General features: G+C 41.5%; 1 long non-coding RNA gene across 2 annotated transcripts; it reads left to right on the top strand.

The window, feature by feature from the left end:
• The first annotated feature begins 378 nt into the window (after nt 1–378).
• On the top strand, nt 379–12,758 carry LOC129050849 (uncharacterized). 2 transcript variants are annotated; one of them, XR_010137794.1, is made up of 3 exons: nt 379–540; nt 2,585–2,698; nt 9,815–12,758. It is a non-coding gene; the product is annotated as an uncharacterized LOC129050849 (long non-coding RNA). The 2 variants fall into 2 exon arrangements; XR_008514705.2 differs by having other exon boundaries at nt 10,835–11,835.
• Nucleotides 12,759–12,976: the final 218 nt, after the last annotated feature.

Below are 12,976 nucleotides of genomic sequence, written 5' to 3'. Positions count from 1 at the left end.
TCACTGGCCAGGTGTTTTGTTTGTTTGGGTTGGTCTTTCTCTGTTTGGATGCTGAGTTTCCCTTACTATGTTATGTTAAAAACAGTCAGAGATCTGCTTGTCATGGGACCCCAAGTGGAGGCTGACCTCTGACTGGTAGAAGATAAAGGAATTTTTCCCATAGCAGGCAGGGGGAGGGTATATGGTAGAAGGTGGACAGTAGTCCCATGCTGAGGGCCTAAGAAGAGCCCCTCTGTGCCAAAGTGTATTTGTGCTCTTCTAGCTTCACAGATGCAAAAGATTAAGTTTACCTGTTCAGTGTCTTCATGGCCTCTAAGACCCATGGATCCCACACATACTCAGATAGGATTGATACTGTCTCTTACCTCAGGAGTCCTTGTACTACCACGGATCACACTGTTTTTGCAAATCTGTCATTAGCAATCTCTGCTTCCAGGTTTTCAGGTGCTGGTTCCATGGCTCTTCCTGAACTCAAAATAAGGAAACTCCATAGACACTGTCCACTGGAACTCGTTCCCATCTACCCTCCACTCTGTCCAGGTAAGAAACCAACCATCTCAAGAAAGGAACCAGGCAGGGGTTGGAGGGGAAGATGGGCCCTGAAGGTATCAAAATACCCAAAAGATGCAAATTGCTAAAGGAAACAATAAGCAGATTAGGTGTGGTGAAAGACCTGGAAAAAAATTAGAAAAAAAATATTAAAGTTTAAGAGGATTCTGTTCTTGGAATATATCACAGTTGTCTTTATGTTCTCACTTCCTTTAAACTGACCAAAACTGAAATCAGAGAGGAGGCATATGAATGTGATCTATGCAGGGAAGATAACAAGGATGCTGTGTAGCTAGAGCCACACATGGCTTGGGATGACTGTATTACAACAGGTATAGAACATTTCATTATCTTGGAGGGTTCTACTGGACAGTACTACAATTAGTTGTCCATACTCACAGAGAAGTCCTTGCCTCTCCATTACAAACACTGGCTAACCAACCTGCATGTGTGTATCTTGAGGTAAAATGATTTTTTTTTTTTTTTTTTTTTTTTGAGATGGTGTCTCAGTCTGTCGCTCAGGCTGGAGTGCAGTGGCGCGATCTTGGCTCACTGCAAGCTCTGCCTCCCAGGTTCACTCCATTCTCCTGTTTCAGATTCCCGAGTAGCTGGGATTACAGGCACCCGCCGCCACGCCTGGCTAATTTTTTTGTATGTTTTTAGTAGAGACGGAGTTTCACTGTGTTAGCCAGGATGGTCTCGATCTCCTGATCTTGTGATCCACCCGCCTTGGCCTCCCAAAGTGCTGGGATTACAGGCGTGAGCAACTGCGCCCAGCCAAAATGATATTTTTCATACATGTATTGTTTTAATGTGGCACTTGAACCTGGAGGACATCATGCTGAATGAAATAAGTCAGGCTCGGAAACACAAATATCACATCATATCACTTATAGGTGGAATTTTGAAAAATCAAATTCATAGAAGTAGAGAGTGGAAGGGTGATACTGGAGACTGGCTGGGGGAAGGAGAAGAAGAAATGAAGAGATATTGGTGCAAGTGTACAAAGTTTCAGTCATACAAGAGCAATAAGCTTTTGAGATTTATTGCATAACATAATGACTAAATGAAAATGAATTGTATATTTCAGAACTGCTGAGAGAGTAAATTTAAATGTCTTGCCACAAACATAATTAATTGAGGTGATGGATATATTAATTATCTTGTTCTAATCACTTCATATTGAATAAATGTATCAAAACTTCATATTGTACCCCATAGATATATACAATTATGAGTTGCCATTTTAAAATGTTATTAATTTAGGCCAGGCACAGTGGCTCATGCCTGTAATCCCAACACTTTGAGAGGCTGAGGCAGGAGGATCATTTGAAGTCAGGAGTTCAAGACCAACCTGGCCAACGTGGTGAAACCCTGTCTCTACTAAAAATACAAAAATTAGCTGGGCGTGGTGGTGGATTCCTGGAATCCCAGCTACTCAGGAGACTGAGGCAGGAGAATCATTCACACTTGGGAGGTGGAGGTTGCAGTGATCTGGGAGATTGTACCACTGCATTCCAGCCAGGGCGACAGACTCCGTCTCAAAAAAAAATTATTAATTTAAAAATATTTTAAGTGATCAACTGTTACTCTACCCCAATCTCACTGGAGAATAAGATTCTACTGCGGTTCTAAGACATTGTGTGCTGAGTAAAGTGGTTAACTAATGATTGGAAAGAATACAGGAGAGAGGGTAGGAGAGTGAGCAACAGGTGGAGCCTCTGTTTTCTTTACAGAAAAAAGTAAACAACTCTTTGTTTAGTTAGACAGCACTTAATTTTAGGATGGGCTTCACTAGAGGGTAAATGGCTCAGTACCCACCTCCATGATTCTGGAGGCGAAGGCACTTGTGGCTCTACCATCAGCCAGCTGGATAACAGGCCCATGTGTGTCCTGGCCAAGCCTGTTTTGCTGTCTGGTTGCTCCGGCCAAGCAGCCTTGCCAGAACCATGCCCTCCTTCCTCATGCCTGTGCTTTCTGTGTTGTATTTCTTTGTATTTTCTTTTTGCTTATAATTTTCTCTCCCCACCGTAAGCCCCATGAGGACAAGGAACATGACTGGTTTTGCTCACTGCCGTGTCTTCCGTACCTAGTACATAACAGGACATCAATAAATATTAGTTGAATGGAAGATTAAATCAACAAAATGGTGAGTTCCTGATGATCATAGGTATGTGCCACCTGGGTTCTATTCCATTAAGGAATGGGAGATTGGCTGCCGGAGGCAAGGATGTGTTTTATTTACATTTACGCATTTGACCCTGAAAAATGTCACCAGATTTTACAAGTTATTTATAATGGTGTCTTGGAATGACTGCAGGCTCATAAATAACCAGGAAAGATAAGTCTGAAAAAAAAAAACTGTTGAAGAATCAGTTGCTTATTTTAAAAACTCATTTCACAATGCGTTATTTTCTTACCAAAGAGGCAGGAAGCTCAATGTCTATAAAACTTTAAAGTAAGCATTTCCCTTTAAAATGAAGACACACTCTTAAACCTCTCTGTGAACCAATCTCTCCATAAAAATTTATGATGTATTTGAATTAGAGCATGCTAATTTAAGTGTGATGCACAAAGAACACTGCAAAGGAGAAAACAAACCTTAATTTTATTTCGTCTCCAATAATAACTAATAATTGCACAAGAAATAATCAGGATCTTTGAAAATATAAGCAGTCATTTACATTGCCATTGGTAGCTTAAATGTGTAGCCCAGCAATCAGAACAAGGAGTCAAAGTTTCTTTTCAAGGGTCTGAAATAAAAAGGCAAATAGCAAAGCATGTGCCCAAACAACCAGCTTGGAGTAACTCCCTATCCCAGGATGCTCAATGCCTTTGTAAAAGAAATATCAATTGGGAATGTTCTTCTAACATAAATAAGCTAGAGGAAATATCTTGATTTTTAGAACTGATAGGATTTCAAAACAGGAAAATCTTCAAAGCTGATGCATTTTTTTTGAAAGAACAAGATATTTCTTCCCAAGGCAGCATTCGTGCCCTGGAACTAGCTGAGCAATCCTCCTGCTGACCTTTCCCCTTGTTCTGAAAGGCTTAATGGTGACTAGCATGCCATTTCTCATGCGTCTTGAGTCAATGTGGTGTTCTGAGTTTTATTAGGTTGGTGCAAAAGTAATTGCAGTTTTGCCATTAAAAGTAAGGAGATGCCGGGCACAGTGGCTCATGCCTGTAATCCCAGCCCTTTTGGGAGGCTGAGGCAGGTGGATCATGAGGTCAAGAGATTGAGACCATCCTGGCCAACATGGAGAAACCCCGTCTCTACTAAAAATACAAAAATTAGCTGGTGTGGTGGTGTGTGCCTGTAGTCCCAGCTTCTCAGGAGGCTGAGCAGGTGAATTGATTTTACCGGGGAGGCAGAGGTTGCAGTGAGCTGAGATCATGCCACTGCACTCCAGCCTGGCGACAGAGCAAGACTCCGTCTCAAAAAAGAAGTAATGACAAAAACTGCAACTACTTTTGCACCAACCTAATAGTTCCTAACTAAACTCTATATTCTTTACAAATACTCCATCTTGAATGATAACAATAGACACTGGGGACTCCTAGAAGGAGAAGGAAGGAGGGGGCAAGGGTTGAAAAATGAACTATTGTTTACTCTGCTCACTACCCAGGTGACAGGATGTTTCTTACCCCAAACGTCAGCGTCATGCAACATACTCATAACAAACCCGCACGTGTACCTCCTGAATCTAAAATAAAAGCAGAAATTATATGAAAAAACTGGGTGGGAGTTGGAATGAACTTTAGATATGTAATAAATTTGTTTGAAAACTGTTAATTTCTCATGCTTTCATTAAAAAATAATTTTCCTCAAGAAACCCCAAATTCTCCACCTCAGGAATGAAAAGTGCATTTGAATTTCAAGAAGGTATGGGCATGAGAACCTTGCAGTTTTCTAATTTGTGGAGACAAAATAATTCTTACAACACCAACCAGAGGTTTCCTCTACAAACCCCTTGTAATTCCTTTCTGAGCTCTCTTCCTTCTAGAATCTTGGGGCAACTGAAAAAACTCAAAGCTATGTAAACACAACATATTGTTTGTTGGAGACAGGATAGCTTCTTGTCTTCTTTCCCTTGTGATATGGTTTGGCTGTGTCCCCATCCAACTCTCAACTTGAATTGCATCTTCCAGAATTCCCACGTGTTGTAGGAGGGACTCAGGGGGAGATAATTGAATCTTGGGGGCTGGTCTTTCCTGTACTAGTCTCCTTATAATTAATAAGCCTCACAAGATCTGATGGGTTTATCAGGGGTTTCCACTTTTGCTTCTTCCTCATTTTCTCTTGCTGCTGCCATTTTCGCCTCCCGCCATGATTCTGAGGCCTCCCCAGCTATGTGGAACTGTAAGTCCAGTTAAACCTCGTTTTCTTCCCAGTCTCAGGTATGTCTTTATCAACAGCATGAAACGGACTAATACACCTTGTTTTCTCACTGTGGGGTTGTAAACATTTGTAAATGTGGCCACCTTAGAACAGACGTTGAGTGGAAATAAGAACTGTAGGGTAGCACTGAAGCCAGTTGCCTCGTGCAGGACCATGTTCTCTGTTTTCACGCCTTTTCTTGTCCTCCCCTTAAAAGATGTCTCCTTCTAGTATTCTACCAGACTACCTTAGTCTTCTCATTTTCCTTTCTATCCAAGCTTATTTTTATAAAGGATGGGATCAATTTATTGATGTGATTGAGATGGACCCTCCTTCTAGTGGCAAGGCATTCTAATGGAATATTAAAATTGTAAAGATGACTCCCCCAGACCCAAAAAAACAAATCCTTGGCCTTGAACAGTCCTGTTAGAACCAAGTCTGTAGGGAAGTTTGTGAAAGTAACTTGCAAAGCTACTCAATATGGATATTAAACAGCCTAGTTTTTCCTAATTGTGCCTCATTTCAACTGTGTCCTCTGGATACTACTGGCTCCCCAGTGGTTAGGTTGAGTATAAGCCCCCAAATATGAGTAAAAGAAGAAAAAGTTAATTCAATCACCGAGTCTTGCTAGCATATTAAAAATTGGATAAATTAATGTTTAATCATATGTTTTGGCTTTGGCCAGCCAGACAAGGCCAATCTTTGGATTTGAACTGCTTAGAATTCTTCAGGCAAGTCTTGATGGAGCACTTATTGGACAGTTAGAACTTTACCAGGTTCACAGGAGAACTCAGATGAAGCCAACACCTCATCCACACTGGTTTCCTTTGGAGAGCTTTACTGTTGAGAGGTGGTTTTCATAGCCGCAAAATGACAAGTGCAAGTTGAGTAGATCAGTGTTTATCAACCAGGTGCCACATTGTGCCCCAGGAGACATTTGACAATGATGGGGTGTTACTGGCATCTAGTAGGCAGAGGTCAGGGATGCTGCTTAACATCTTACAATGCACAGGACAGTTGCCACAGCAAAGCATTACCCAGACCCAAACGCCAATAGTGCCAAGGTTGAGAAGCCCTGCAGTAGAGAATGCTGAATGTCAAAACCAGGGAAGCAAAATCTGTCATTGGTGAAAGGGATGTGTATGGCACTTAGAGTAGAATCACAGCAAGAGTCAGGACACAGGTAGATTTTGGAGAACTGGAAGTGAGGACCAAAACCAGGGGAAACGTGAGAGAAGCCAAGACCATGGCTATGATCCAGGTTGCAATACCTGAAGCTCCCTTGGTTTGTATGGTGGGGTACTGGACTTGCCTAATTTCTAGGCATGGAGTTGGGGCTTGTAACAATGGTGGGAGATGGGCAGTGCCTTGGGAATGTAGCTGACCACTGCATGGGTGCTAACTAGCACAGGGATCTTAAAGAATTTGTGTAGACCATGAGGATCCACTCCAGCCATTGAATAGTCATAGAATTGAATCTAGGACATCACCGTATGCCACTACCATGCAGTTTTACCCCTTCTAAGAATCCAAATGCCCTAGTTTAATTTCTAAATTTTTGTTTTGTTTATTTTCACTAAAGCAACATGTTAGTGTACTGCGGAGGGAAGTGAATTCATGGCTGGTGCTCATCTTGATATCTTTTAATAGGATCATGAGGCAGTGTGGCAGGAAGAAAACGTATTTAGTTAAAAAAAAAAACAAAGAGAATCTGCCTTTTAAGAGAGGAAGAGCATGGCTATCAGAAGTGAATGGCTCTTTGATGGAGTAAAATACTTTGATGAGACTTTGTGGTTGATGAAGATGCCTCTGTCTTGCTTTTTTGACTACTTCTAGGCAAGACCTAGATTTGTAAGGGTAAGTGAGAGAGCTCAACTGCTTCAGCTTAGAAAATAAGGATTTTGACTGTTTGTGGGCAGCCCAAGAATGAGGGTTTGAGATGCCCAGTGTGTGAGAATTGGATCCCAGAAATATGGCCATAGGCAGCCTCTGGGGAGAAACCAAAGCCATGAGAAGTTCCCCATGAAGGAGACATTATGGGACGTGTGTGAAAATGACACAGTTTTAAATTAGGTGCATTCTGGCTGTGAAGGAGTGGTTGTAAAGAAACCACTTCTGTTATCCCTAAAAGCCTCAGTAAACGTTTGTCACACAATGTGTGCTTTGGGATAGTTGCTGGGGAAGAGGGAAGGAGGCTGAGTGGGGTTCAGAAGCAGCAGGGAAGAGAGGTGACCCACAGGAGGGTAAGCCCTACTCCATCCACTCCTCTTTCCCATTCCCACTCTCTGAGGCACTGGAAAGGTCAGAGGACCTCTCCTAGTACATGAGATGGGAGCTCGACACATTTTATTTGGAGAATAAAAGAAAATATGCCCTCATCAAACTAGAGCGTGTTTGGGGGCATCTGCTTTACAGAACTGAGTCAAGGAGAAGAACTCTCAAGCAATGGTGACATCTGCCAGCTCTGCAAAGTGGGCCCTGCTTTGTCACACAAGTCTCCTTGGGCAAATGTTTTCTACATAGATTTTAGAAACTTTCCTGTGACTTTCTCAAGGTCTTTTGGTGACACATGCAGCTTGAAGCTTTTGCAAGGGGCTGGAGTCTAATCTCTTCTTGCCCAGCTTGGCTGCAGGAGAAGAAGGGAGCTATGTTAGGAGTTGGCTTTGACTGAGGTGGTGTAGCCTGGGGTTGCAAGGGCTGTTGCCAAGGCTTTCTGGTGGCATCACATGCTTCAGGAGTTGGATGAATTTTCTGTCATCTTTTGGACTCTGTCGCCTCAAGATCTCTTGTTTTGTTGCATTGCAAAGATCATGTTAGCTGTGTCTCCTTGCCGTTCTGAGAGTGCCTGGCTGCCAAACACAGTCCAAGAGCTGTTGAAGAGGCCTTTTGCCAAAGGTGACAAGTTGAAGATGCCAAGGCGTTTGCTGCAGTCATTTTTCTTGCCCAGTCTTTATCATCTTCCATTAGTCAGGAGTATTAATGGACAGTCCTGGAGTGTCCACATGGCAATAATCCATCTTTTTCCCAATCCTACCAAGGGTGTTTCAATGCAGCCAGTGGAATAGTAATGTCTGTGCATTATTGCTGTTCTCAGGGTACTGGAAACTTCTCCCCCTCCTGGATCTTTGCTCACTAAATCAGCCCTAACACTTTCTCTTCAGTCTCTTTCTCTTGACTTTCCCCTAGATCTTGCCCCTAGACCATCACTCAGCTGGTTCCTCTTCATTGCCTCCATCTTAGTTCAAATGTTTCTTCTTTGGACATTTTGGAGTTTTGCTCCCCCTCTTCTCTGCCATTCTATAGTAGGTTTTTTTTTTTTTTTCTTAAAATAGTGCATATCATGTGGGTGCGGTGGCTCATGCCTGTAATCCCAGCACTTTGGGAGGCTGAGGTGGGTGGATCACGAGGTTAGGAGATAAAGACCATCCTGGCCAACATGGTAAAACCCTGTCTCTACTAAAAACACAAAAAAATTAGCTGGGTATGGTGATGCGTGCCTGTAATCCCAGCTACTCGGGAGGCTGAGGCATGAGAATCGCTTGGAGCTGGGAGGCAGAGGTTGCAGTGAGCAGAGATCATGCCACTGCACTCCAGTCTGGTGACAGAGTGAGACTCCGTCTCAAAAAAAAAAAAAAAAGAAGTGCATATCACTACCTGTATTGGCTTGTTTAATGGCTTACTTAGTGTCTTAGTCTGTTGTGTTGCTATAAAGGAATACCTGAGGTTGGGTAATTTATAAAGAAGTTTATTTGGCTCATGGTTCTACAGGCTGTACGTGAAGCATGGCCAGCATTTGCTTCTGGTGAGGGCTTCAGGGAGCTTCCACTTATGGCGGAAGGCGAAGGGGAGCTGCATCACACGGCGACAGGAAAGAACAGAGAGGAGGAGGTGCTAGGCTTTTTCTTAGTACCCAGATCTTGCCTGAACTAATAGAGTAAGAACTCACTCATAGGTATGGCATCAAGACATTCATGCATGATCTGCCCCCATGGTCCGAAAACCTCTACTAGGCCTCACCTCCAATACTGAGGATCGGATTTGAACATGAGATTTGCAAGGACAAATACGCAAACTGTATCGCTTGCTTATTATCTTTCTCCCTCTACTAGAATATAAGCTCAAGAAAGACCAGGATTGCATCTGACATGCTCACCATTGTATCCTTCCCATGTACAACTGTACCCTGCACATAATAGGTTCTCAAGAAATATTCATGTAATAAGTGAATAATTGAATGAATGAATGACTGAGTGAAACTTCTCTTTACAACAATCAAATGTAATAGCCCTTTCTAAGCTGTCATCCTCCTCATTGTCCCTGGTGGATTCTCACCACACTCAGAATTCCTTTTCACCTTTCCACGCATATGAGGCCCCACCTAATCAGGTGCTGGTCTTCTTAGCTTTCTATCTCCTACCAGTTTTTGTCTTGCTTCGGGAACTCCACTGTCTTTTCTGTTATAGGAACATGCTAAGGTTATTCGTGGTCAAGAGCACAAGCTCTGAACGCAGCTGAATCTGTTTTTGAACTAAAGTTCCACTTATTGCTAGCTGTGTGATATTGGGAAATTCTTTATGTTCCGTAACCCTCACCTCCCTCATCTGTAAAATGGAAGTAATGATAGTACGTGTCTCATAGGTGGTAACTACATGGGGCAGCACACTCAAGGAATGAAGGAAGTTTCAATGAATGTCAACTTTATAAAGACAATATTGAGGCAGCCCAGTGCAGTGGTTTGGGAGCCAGGAACAGTGTGTGGGCCAGAGTGTGGCTGCAGGACAGGAGGTCAAAGATACGGGTTGAGGGTGGAATAGGAAGACCCTGGAATGTCATCCTGGGAGCTTGAGACTTTATTCTACGTTTCTCTTGTTCTTAACTATTTAGGGTGATGGATCTCTGCAGTGAGTAGAAGAGTTCCTCATGGCCCCCAAGGTTATATCCATCTAGAACTTCAGCATGTAATTTCATTTGGAAATAATGCCTTTGCAGATATAATTTAGGTAAAACTGGAGATGAGATCATACTGGATTAGGATGGGATCTAAATCCAATGAAAATATATTCATAAAAAACAGGAAAGAACCCATAGAAACTCAAGGAAGAAGGTCATGTGAAGATGGAGGCAGAGATTGGAGGGATGCAGCCACTGGCCCAGGAACGCCAGCAGCCACCCAGAAGCTGGAAGGAAATGAAGGATTCTTTCCTAGAACCTTTAGAGCGAACATGGTCCTGTGAACAGCTTGATTTTGGACTTGCCCATAGCTTGTATACTCTTACTTTGGATACAATTTTATCCCAACTTGGCTAAACAGTTTTTCAGCCTATAGAAAATTTAAAATGGAGAAGATTCAACTCAATTCTTACAGATTCAAAGCAAGAAAATGATGGGAACATAGGAGGAGACCAAGAAAGCCTATAAAAAACAAAAATATGAAGTGAACATTGTGGTAGCTTTAAGATGTTTAGTGTAGCTGCAGGCACCCTATACACATGAAAACCCCCAAGGGGATCCCCATATCACAGTGTAGTGTGATATTTGACATTCATGATCATCTAGAGATGTACAGAAAAGGTGAATCTATGTTCTGTATATTCTGCCTAAGGCAAAGAAATGTTTAGCTCCCTTTAAAATAGTTCCATAATTTTTTCTAAAAACCTTTGCTTGAAAACTGTAAGCTTCCCATATCTGGAGCATTTCACTTTAAATATTTGGATAAATATGTTATCTTCTTACTTAGACATTTCATGTGTTTAGGGATTGTCTTCTAAATTCTTCCTAATTCATATAGCTGCTAACACTTCCTGCAGAGCTAAACCATTACAGATATGAAATAAAGACCTATTGATTTGACTTACTTTTACTTGTAAAACCTTCTGAGTGTTATAACCTCATTTAATTTTTCAGCTTTTACAGTTTCAAGAGTTTGTGTCACAATTAGAAGAATTCAACTGCACCTCCAAGTGACAGCAGTTGCTCCGGTTGGTGGGTGATCTCAGGAGGCTTGAGAATTGCTTTGTCTGTGAGGGAAGTAAGACACTTTCAGAGCCCCACTTTAGAAGGTGTGCACTGGCTAGATAATGAACCCCAGGGCTAACGCTGCTATAACAGTGGGAAGGAGGTGATGGGTTTTCAGTTTGGACCTCAAACATCAATACCCTCCTAGTAGGGGGAGGAACAGAGTCCCTCCTTTACTTCTCCATTAGAAAGAATGAGATGGCAAGACAATGGAACAGGCAAAATGAACAGAGATGTAAGACAAAATTCAGGTGAGAGAGCCGGAGCATCACTCAGCCATTCCTGACATGTAAAACAGGCAACTAGAAATTTGCAGAAAGGAAGCGAAGTCTCCATAAAGATGTTTTTAAAGTGAGCTTGAAGTATTTGGAGACAATTCAGTGTTATATAAAATCTGCAAATCTCTGGATAAAGAAGCAGAGATCCCAGCATGGGACAAATGGAGCCTCAAAGTGGGAAGAAGACAGAGAAGACCAGGCCAGAATGTATCTCTTCCTTTCTCTTGGCTTTCCTGGATAAGGACTGCATCATTCCTGTGGAAGGACAGGCCATCAGCTCCGAAACACTGTATGTATTTTCCAGTATATACTGCTAGCCGTGTGATGTTGGGAAAATTCCTTACCCTGTCTAACCCCCACTTCCCTCATCTGTAAAATGGAAATAATGATAGTACCTACCTATCTCATAGGTGGCAACTACAAGGGGTAGCACACTCAGGGAATTAAGGAAGTTTCAGTGAACGTCAACTTTATGAACACAGTGTTCATAAAGGCAGGTCAGTGCAGTGGTTTGGGAGCCAGGAGCAGCACGTGGGCCGGAGTGTGCCTGCAGGAGACAAGGTCAGAGATGTTGCTAATAATGGAGAATAAAGGATGCCTTCTCATTACTGACCTTGGAGTCATTCATTCATTCACAGAATGTGTTTTGTCAACTTACCAAAACACTAAGTTAAATAATCCCAGGTTTTTTTTTATTATAGATACTAAGACTTAGTGGACCCAAGGTTAATGACATCCAGAGTAGACAGACATCAAGTGTGTACTGCTTCTGTGCCAAGTGTCCTTCATCTAGATGTCCATGGATCATATTTGGGAGGAATGAGGAGTTCCTGGAAATTTATACGAAATTCATTGTAGTTGCACGTGTGTACTTTCATGGCCAGCCAACCAATAGCTTTCACTATGTTTTCCAGGATCTGTGATCCTAATAGGGATAAACAACACAGCCTTTTGGAATACTCTCTTAAAATTTTATTATTGCCATAGTACATAAATAATACGATATTGAAGTTGTCAAAAATGCACATGAACAAAAAGAAAAATTATTAATGTCAATGACTAGTTATTCCTACAGATGTTAAATATTAAAAAATTATATATGTATAAAAATATGCATACACAACAACTAAAATACACATTCAATATATATACAATCATGCAGTGCTTAACAACAGGGATATGTTCTGAGAAATGTGTCATTAGGTGATTTCATCAATGTGCAATTATCAGTGTACAATATTTACACAAACCTAGATAGCATATATATAGTTTTATTTATAAACATTTCTTCACATGGAAAAACAACTGTTGCAGCACCATTACTGAATGATGCTGAAATGATCAATCATTTCCTCTACTTGATCTGGGGTGCCAATATCAAGTACCGTATATCAGGTTTCTATATACACTCCATAGTAATCTGATGGGACTACCATAATACATGCAGTCCGCTGTTGGCTGAAATGTCATTATGTAGCTCATGACATGTTATATATACTGTATATTCTTAGAAAAAATAATGGTATACAACAAAATATTGGTCAATTGTTTTCCCGTCTTGAAAAAATGCATGCCTTTTCTTATAAATAAATACACATTTACATAATCATCCTTAACAGCTGTAAATGTATAATAATTTAGTGAAGCATTTAAGATTTTTTCTGGATTTTTCCTTGTAAGTGGCACCAAGATGTATAATACTTTGTGCCCACTTATCCAATTATGTTTAAGGATAAATTCCAGGAGTAGCCTT

The sequence above is a fragment of the Pongo abelii genome, chromosome 18 (assembly GCF_028885655.2).
Source record: "Pongo abelii isolate AG06213 chromosome 18, NHGRI_mPonAbe1-v2.0_pri, whole genome shotgun sequence".
Classification (NCBI taxonomy): Eukaryota; Metazoa; Chordata; class Mammalia; order Primates; family Hominidae; genus Pongo; species Pongo abelii.
This window is presented reverse-complemented; position numbering and strand designations above follow the sequence as displayed.